This window comes from Arachis ipaensis, chromosome B09 (genome assembly GCF_000816755.2).
Source record: "Arachis ipaensis cultivar K30076 chromosome B09, Araip1.1, whole genome shotgun sequence".
Lineage (NCBI taxonomy): Eukaryota > Viridiplantae > Streptophyta > Magnoliopsida > Fabales > Fabaceae > Arachis > Arachis ipaensis.
Genome location: NC_029793.2, coordinates 114948881 through 114957938, shown reverse-complemented (window position 1 = coordinate 114957938; position 9058 = coordinate 114948881).

Sequence of the window (9058 nt, the reverse complement as noted above, 5' to 3'; positions counted from 1 at the left end):
TTGGCTTCTCTTCCCCCTTTAACGTTAGAGGCCACGTTAACTAGGTTAACGTGGGCTCTAACGTGGCCACTCATGAGTGTTTGCCAACGTTCGTGACAATGTTAAGTGTCACTAACGTTGGCTCAACTTCCCTTTTCCACGTTAGAGTTCACGTTAACTCAGTTAACGTGACTCTTAACGTGGGCAATGATGGCTTTGAGAGTGTCATTGGCAATCACTTTTCTCATTTAACCTTGCAAGCTACCTCTCTTTCCTTGCTTCCTTTGGTCCTGAAATCAAGCAACAGAGTGCATCAAAGTTCTAGTCCAAGTCATGGGTAATGCAGCATACAATTTGTCACTAAATTCATGCAAAATCCTCATGAAATAATGTAAAATACACAATGTATGCTTGAATCAAGGTGTAAGTGAATATCTACCCAAAACTAGCTTATTTCCTAAGGAAATGCATGAAACTAACCTAAAAACAGTAAAGAAAAGGTCAGTGAAACTGGCCAAGATGCCCTGACATCACGTCCTTACCAGCAGCGAGGAAGAAGTGAGATGAAACCCCCTCCGTGTCTGCTGCTTCGGTCCGCTGAGAAAGGTCTTGGCACCGCCGGACTGCCTCACGTGAGGAGCACCGCCGTCGAAAGCTGCTGTCGCCTAACCAGCAGCTGCAGAAGTTGTCTCCTGTCGTGTATGGCTGCCAGAGAAGTTGTTGTGGCCGCCGGAACCACCGCCGGAGCTTCTGGCTACTTCTGTCGTCGCCGGAGAAATTTCCGGTAAGGGTTTTATTGAGGTTTCTGCCATTTTGGATTTGAAGAAGGTTTTTAATACTGCGTGGTTTTTATAGTTGATCCATCAGAGATTCTGGCCGCCGCCGGAGCTGTTGCTGGGGCCGGTTCGAAGTCGCAGCTGCTTTGTGTTGTTATTCCGGTAAGAAATTATGTTTCGAGAAGCCTCGCGTTAGTTTTCGGTTGTGTTTGGTTAATGAATATGAGTTTTGATAACGTGGGGTCGAATCCTGATTATTGTATGTTGCGATTAGTGTTGCTATGGTTATTGCGAACGTGACTAGGAGCTGAAGCTTTGGTTGCCGTCAGTTCGGGTTGAGGCGGAAAGGACTTGATGAGGCGTTTGGGTTATGGAATTGCGTTTTGAGGTAGGGGCGCTTTCCGAAAACTATAGTTTATTATTGGAATTATTACATATAGATACTGATATGAGATATGGTGTATTTAGTGATTGTGTCTGCCTTATGTATTATTTGATTGAGTTGAATGATTATGGATGTTTGTTTGGCTGAATTGTTGTGCGGCTTTGTGAAATGTAATGTTTTGAAGTGATTCTTTAAAGATTTGAAATCTGAGTTTAATCCGTTGAGGATTGATTTGATTTGAGTCAATTATTTGATGATGTGAAAAGTCGAATGCACTTTTGAATTCAGCCTGGTTTATTTTAATTGACTTGATCTTGGATAAATGATTTGTTACTGAACCGTTTCTTTAAAGCTTTGGAAATGAGTTAAATCGGTTGATATTGAGTTGACTTTGAAATGATTTTCTTGAGATATGCCACTGAGGCGACTGTTGGATTTAACTTGCTTTGAATTGATTTCTGGTTTTGAGCCGTTAAAAAGGAATGAGAAACGGTTTAGTTGGGACCCGAACCGGGTGGCAAAGTACAAGTTTTAGGGGAGGTGCTGCCGAAATTTTTATAAAATCCAAGTCCTTATTGAAATGTTGTCGGGCAAATGATGAGTTAAAAACTTCTACAATTTTATTTGAATTATCGAGAAAAGGATGATTCATGCTTTCGAAATGAATTATTAAAGAGGAAATTGTGATTTAGTCTTGCTTCTTAAGAAAGGCATTGTATCTCTTTCAGGAGAAAGTTATTTAGATGAAACTTGTGTTTTAAAGCTGTTTGAATGTGAAAAGGGTTTATGCCTTTGAATTTGACTTGGGGTTTCAATTAAAGAAGTTTTAATGATTTTGAAAGAACCTGAATGTCTATTGACAAATTTCATTTTGAAATGTTTTGAGAAAGGTTTTAAGTACTTTTTGAATTCTGAATTCTTGCGAGACTAAGGAAATTTTGAACAGTTGAAATGCTTTAGAATTTATCATGGGGGTTGAAGTTGGTTTTGCCTAAGTAAAGGAAACGGCTTTGAAAGAAGTAAATGATTACGTGACTCGGTTTGGCTTAGATCCTATTTTATTACTCAAATCGGAAAGCCAAGGTTTTAATGACTTTAAATGAATTTAACGAAATGAGTTATGTTATTCCCCCCTAAAGACTTGGGACTCTGCCGAGAAACTTTTGTTATAAAATCCCATTGTTAGATGGGTGATTTTGAATGTCTCAAAGAGATTTTTAACTTGCCATGATTATGGAAGTTTTGGAAAGAGGGTGCCGAGAGTGGCATTATTTTTAAAAGGAGAATTTACCTTGAGAAAAAGTGGCTTATGAGCCTGAGATGATTTGAGAAATGAGATCTTTAAAGCCAAGGCTGAAAAGAGTTGAAATTTTACTTTTATTGTAAACCGTTGTTTTTGAAAAGAGGCATAAGACGGTTATTAATCACTGGTACGGTTTATCTTCACGTATCCTATTACAGTAATTCCTAAAAACCCTCTACTGAGAACCCTTTCGAGGATGATGTTCTCACCCCCCTACATTTTTCCCCTTTCAGGATATGGGCGCAGAAGTTACGAAGGGTTTATTTAGTTGTTGTTGAGATACTCTGTATTGTTTTAGTTATGGTTTATTGTACCCTCGCCTTTATCTTGATATATTCTGTAAGAGGGATAGGAATTGTATTGGTTAATGCTTGTAATATTATATATATATGTATATATATGGATGTACTCTTTGTGAGTTGTTGTAAGTGTGTTGTATGTACAAATGTATGATGTATAACGAAACTATTTTGGGAGCGGTATTGCGGTTTAAAGTTTCAAACAGGCTCATATTTTAATATTAAATAGTATAAGTGTCGTCGTAATGTCCGAGCTACCAGAGTTGCGCAGCCGGAAGCGTGAGCTTTGGTAGTTAGGTTGTTACACTCCGCTTGGCGGAGTTTCTGAGGGTAAGGCATTTTGGCTTTATATTCTTCAACCTTAGTTGCTACAGGTTTAGTTCCTACAGAGGTGGTTGGAGAAGCCTTCTTAGAGGGGTTACTATCAGCACTTGCAGGTGTCTGATCCCTCATTGGCGTTTGAACGCCAGGATTGGGCATCCACTGGGCGTTTAACGCCAGTCTTTCACCCTTTTCTGGCGTTTGAACGCCAGAATTATTCCTCTCTGGGCTCTTGCTGTCCTCAGAGGGATTTTGGGCAGTGGCTTGGTCATCCTCTGTCAGTTGTTTCTTTCGTGGCTTTCTGCTACTTTGAGCTGATTTATTCAATGTCTTCCCGCTCCTTAATTGGACAGCTTGGCATTCTTCTGTTATCTGTTTAGATAGCTGTTGTCTTGTCTGATTCAATTGTGCTTCCATATTCTTGTTAGCATTTTTAGTGTCCTGGAGTATCTCTTTAAATTCTGCTAATTGTTTTGTCACAAGGAGTAATTGCTGATTAAGTTCAACAATTTGTTCTTGAGGATTAGGATCAGTAGTTACTGTCCTAGCCTCTTCTCTTATGGAGGACTCACTGCTTGAGTATAGATATTAATTTCTAGCAACCGTATCTATGAGTTCTTAAGCCTCTTCAATCGTCTTCCTCATGTGTATAGATCCACTAGCTGAGTGGTCTAGAGACATCTGAGCTTTTTCTGTAAGCCCATAGTAGAAGATGTCCAACTGTACCCACTCTGAAAACATTTCAGAGGGGCATTTCCTTAGCATCCCTCTGTACCTCTCCCAGGAATTATAAAGGGATTCATGATCCTCTTGTTTAAAGCCTTGGATGTCCAGCTTTAGCTGTGTCATCCTTTTTGGAGGGTAGAATTGATTCAGGAATTTGTCTGTTAACTGTCTCCATGTTTTTATGCTTGCTGTGGGTTGGTTAGTTAACCACCTCTTAGCTTGATCTTTTACAGCAAATGGAAATAGTAGTAATCTGTAGACATCCTGATCCGCTTCTTTATCACGTACTGTGTCAGCAATTTGTAAGAACTGTGCCAGAAACTCAGTAGGTTCTTCTTGTGGAAGACCGGAATACTGGCAATTTTGCTGCACCATGATAATGAGCTGAGGATTTAGCTCAAAACTGCTTGCTTTGATGGGAGGTATACAGATGCTACTCCCATATGCAGCTGTAATGGGGTTAGCATATGACCCCAGAGTCCTTCTGGACTGTCCATTTCCACTTATGTCCATGGTGGAGAAAAGGGAATTGATATGAAAATTTCTTTTTTTTATATTTTATTTAATTAAAAGTAACCGAAAAAAATAAAACAAAATAAATGAAAAATAAAATAAAAGTTTCGAAAATTTAAGAAAAAGTAAAAAGATAAATAAATTACTCGAATGCTAAAATGGCTAATTAATTAAAAAGATTTGAAAAATTCTATATATGATTTTCGAAAATTAGAAGAATAATGAAATAAAAGCAAATTGAAAAATAAATTAATTAATTAATTAAAAAGATTTTGAAATTAGCAATCAAAAAGATATGATTGAAAATTATTTTGAAAAAGATATGATTTAGAAGATATGATTGCAATTTATTAAAAAAAATATGATTGAAAATTATTTTGAAAAAGATATGATTGAGAAGATATGATTGCAATATATAAAAAAAGATATGATTGAAGAAATTAAAAAGATTTGATTTTTGAAAAAGATTTGAAAAATCAATTTTTGAAATTCGAATTTTGACTTTACTAAAAAAAGATATGATTTTGAAAATCTTTGACTAATTTAATGCAAAATTTCGAAATTTATGAGTAAAATAAGGAAAAGATATTTTTTTAATTTTTGAATTTTAATGAGGAAAGAGAAAAATAAGATAACGACACTAAACTTGGAAAATTTAGATCAAAACAAAGAGAACAAACAAGAAAACTTTGAATGTTAAGATGAACACCAAGAACACTTTGAAGATCAAGATGAACACTAAGAACAAATTTTTGAAAAATTTTTAAGTAAATAAAAGCACAAAAACACCAAACTTAAAATTTTTAGAAAATAAAACACAAATTTTCGAAAATTTAAAGGAAAACACAAAGAAGACACCAAACTTAGAATTTTTAAAGATCAAGAAAGGACTAGGAACAAGCAAATTCGAAAAATTAAAAGAAAATAAAAGTATGCAATTGACACCAAACTTAAAATATGAAACTAAACTCAAATAAAAGACTCTAAACCAACAAAAATAAAATATTCCTAATCTAAGCAACAAGATAAACCTTCAGTTGTCCAAACTCGAACAATCCCCGGCAACGGCGCCAAAAACTTGGTGCACGAAATTACAATCACACTTTTGCAACTCCGCACAACTAACCAGCAAGTGCACTAGGTCGTCCAAGTAATACCTTACGTGAGTAAGGGTCGATCCCATGGAGATTGTCGGCTTGAAGCAAGCTATGGTTATCTTGTAACTCTTAGTCAGGATATAAATAATTCTCAGATTTAATTGTAAAAAGTAAAAGAACATGAAATAAATACTTGTTATGCAGTAATGAAGAACAGGTTGAGGCTTTGGAGATGCTTTGTCTTCTGAATCTCTGCTTTCCTACTATCTTCTTCTTCATGCACGCAAGGCTCCTTCCAATGCAAGCTTTATGTTGGGCATCACCGTTGTCAATGGATACTTCCTGTCCTCTTAGTGAAAATGTTCCAAATGCGCTGTCACCACACGGCTAATCATCTGTCAGTTCTCGATCATATCAGAATAGGATCCATTGATCCTTTTGCTTCTGCCACTACGCCCAACACTCGCGAGTTTGAAGCTCATCACAGTCATCCCTTCCCAGATCCTACTCAGAATACCACAGACAAGGTTTAGACGTTCCGGATCTCAGGAATGGCCGCCAATAATTCTAGCTTATACCACGAAGACTCTGATCTGAATCATGAGGCTAAGAGATATGCATTCAATCTAAGGTAGAACGGAGGTGGTTGTCAGGCACGCGCTCATGGGTGAGAATGATGATAAGTGTCACGGATCATCACATTCATCAGGTTGAAGTGCGAATGAATATCTTAGAATAGAAGCAAGCGTAATAGAATGAAAAACAGTAGTAATTGCATTAATTCATGAAGAACAGCAGAGCTCCTCACCCCCAACAATGGGGTTAAGAGACTCATGCCATAGAGAATACAATATGAAACGTGTAAAGTGTCATGAGGTACAAGATGAATCACTAAAAGTTGTTTTTATAGTAAACTGGTGACCTAGGGTTACAGAAAATGAGTAAGCTAGGGTGTTTAGTGTAAAAATCCACTTCCGGGGCCCACTTGGTGTGTTCTTGGGCTGAGCATTGAAGCTTTCATGTGTAGAGACTTTTCTTGGAGTTAAACGCCAGCTTTTGTGCCAGTTTGGGCGTTTAACTCCCGTTTTTATGCCAGTTCTGGCATTAAACGCCAGAATTCTTGAGCTGACTTGGAACGCTTGTTTGGGCCATCAAATCTCGGGAAAAGTATGAACTATTATATATTGCTAGAAAGCCCAGGATGTCTACTTTCCAACGCAATTGAGATCAAACCAATTGGGCTTCTGTAGCTCCAGAAAATCTACTTTGAGTGTAGAGAGGTCAGAATCCAACAGCATCTGCAGTCCTTTTTCAACCTCTGAATCAGATTTTTGCTCAGGTCCCTCAATTTCAGTCAGAAAATACCTGAAATCACAGAAAAACACACAAACTCATAGTAAAGTCCAGAAAAGTGAATTTTAAATAAAAACTAATAAAAATATAATAAAAACTAATTAAAATATACTAAAAACAGTGCCGAAAAGCGTATAAATTATCCACTCATCACAGAGTATACAAAATTAAAAGAAAAAGCCATAGATGTCCTAGAGGTCCTTTGTACATCTGTGTTGTGTTTCATGATTCTGTGGGAATCCCCTTGCAAGTTAGGTTAGCACTTAGCAGTTGAAACCTTGGTAGGTAACCAAGTCAAATTCAGGATTGGGGTTAGATTCTGGACTTGTCCCGGGTAGGAAGGGTAGTTCCTAGGGAGAATTGGTGTATATAATCATGGTGATTATAGTGAAATTCCATCATTGTTGTGATGGAGACTAGATGTAGGCTGCATTGCACTTGGCAGCTGAACTAGGATACTTCTTGGTGTGATTCTCTCTCTCTCTTCTACTCCATTTCTGTTTCTGCTGCATAGGAGATAAAACTAAAAAAATATCTCTTGTCTGGTTACGAGATAAAAAGAAAACATCTCATGGCTAGGTATGAGACAAAAAGCAAAAAGTCTCCAGAAGTTATTTCAAAGGCCAGCAAGTGTTAATAAGCAAAAAGGGGGCTAAGATTCAATCCCCCTTCTCTTAGCCACTGATAACCATCATTCATAAAACTCATTATTCATGGCAGACTTAAATCTATAAGAGTTATAGTTGGAGTGAGATGTCATGAAATGGGATTTATGTGCAAAGGGATCAATGTCTGGTTCTCTAACTGATTTAAGGGAGATTCGAGGTTTACCTCTTTGAGAACGCAAGGGAATGGACCTTATCTTAGGTTGAGTAGGCTCAGAAGTAGGTTCGGCTGCTAGGCGCTTCCCCTTCGAAGAGCTTGGCTTCGACGAACCATGTTTAAAAGGAGGTTCCTTTGGTGGTGGTGTTTACTTGGCTGAAGGAGGAAACCTTGAGGGGTTCTTAGTGCGAGCCATTGGATCCGACCGAGGAAGTGAGGTAGGAGGAGAAGGAGAGGGAGTGAAGGTTCGGTCTTGAGAGCGGGTAGAAGGTTTTTATTTTGCAGGAAGTTTGAAGATCTTTTTTCGTGGAGGCTTTTGTGAAACAATTTTCTTCCTCATTTAGGTGGTTTCTGGTTTTGAACAAAGAGAAGCAATAAAGGTAGTGGAGGAAACTGAAGAGTTTGTGGAGGAGTTATGACAGGAGAAGAAGTGTTGTTAACCATACCAAAAAAGTTTTTCTCAAAACATGCAACTGCATCACCTCTGATTTGACTTGAAAGGATTTGACATCACAAAGAGAAAGATTTGATTTTATTAAAAGAATTAAAATGGAAATTAATTTTAAAATTTGAAACCTTTTTGGACTTAAAGACAAAAAGAAATAAACTGAAACACACAAGCCAACAAAAACAACAAAAAATGTGTAGCATCCATATTGGGCCCAGAGGTGGTTTGAATTAAGGAAACATATAGGACCACCCATGTTCTGATTTTTGAGGTTGGCCCAGATGATTCAACATGTGCAGTGGGGCCTGGAGAGCGCTGATAAGAGAAGGTTCTTCATATGCCCAAAATTGTCTCATACCTGTTTATGAGACAAACTCCAACAAACACATCAGCAGTTTTTAAACAATGAATCATAGCTCAAAATCCCTAGACTAGTCCTAAGCATGCAAAATATGTCCTTAGCTAGTGGTTTAGTGAAAATATCAGCTAATTGCTCCTCTGATTTGACAAATTGAATGCTAATATTCCCTTTTTGAAGATGTTCTCTTATTGAGTAAATCTCACTTCAATATGTTTAGTCCTAGAGTGCAAAACTGGATTTTTAGAAATATTAATGACACTCATATTATCACACAACAAGGAAATATTTTTAACATTTAATTTGTAATCAGCAAGTTATGTTTTTAACCACATAAGTTGACAACAACAAGAAGAAGCAGCTATACACTCAGCCTCTGCAGTGGATAAAGCCACTGTTGACTGCTTCTTACTTGACCAAACGTTTAAGGACTTTCCAAGGAAGTAACATAAGCCTGATGTGCTTCTTCTACCAACTCTATCACCGGCAAAATCTGCATCACAATAACCAATTGCAAAAAAATCATCAATCTTAGGATACCATAGACCAAAATTGGATGTGCCATGAACATATCTAATGATCCTCTTAACTGTAGAAAGATGAGACTCTTTTGGTTTTGATTGGAATCTTGAACATATTCCAACACTTTGCACAATATTAGGTCTAGAGAAAGTTAAG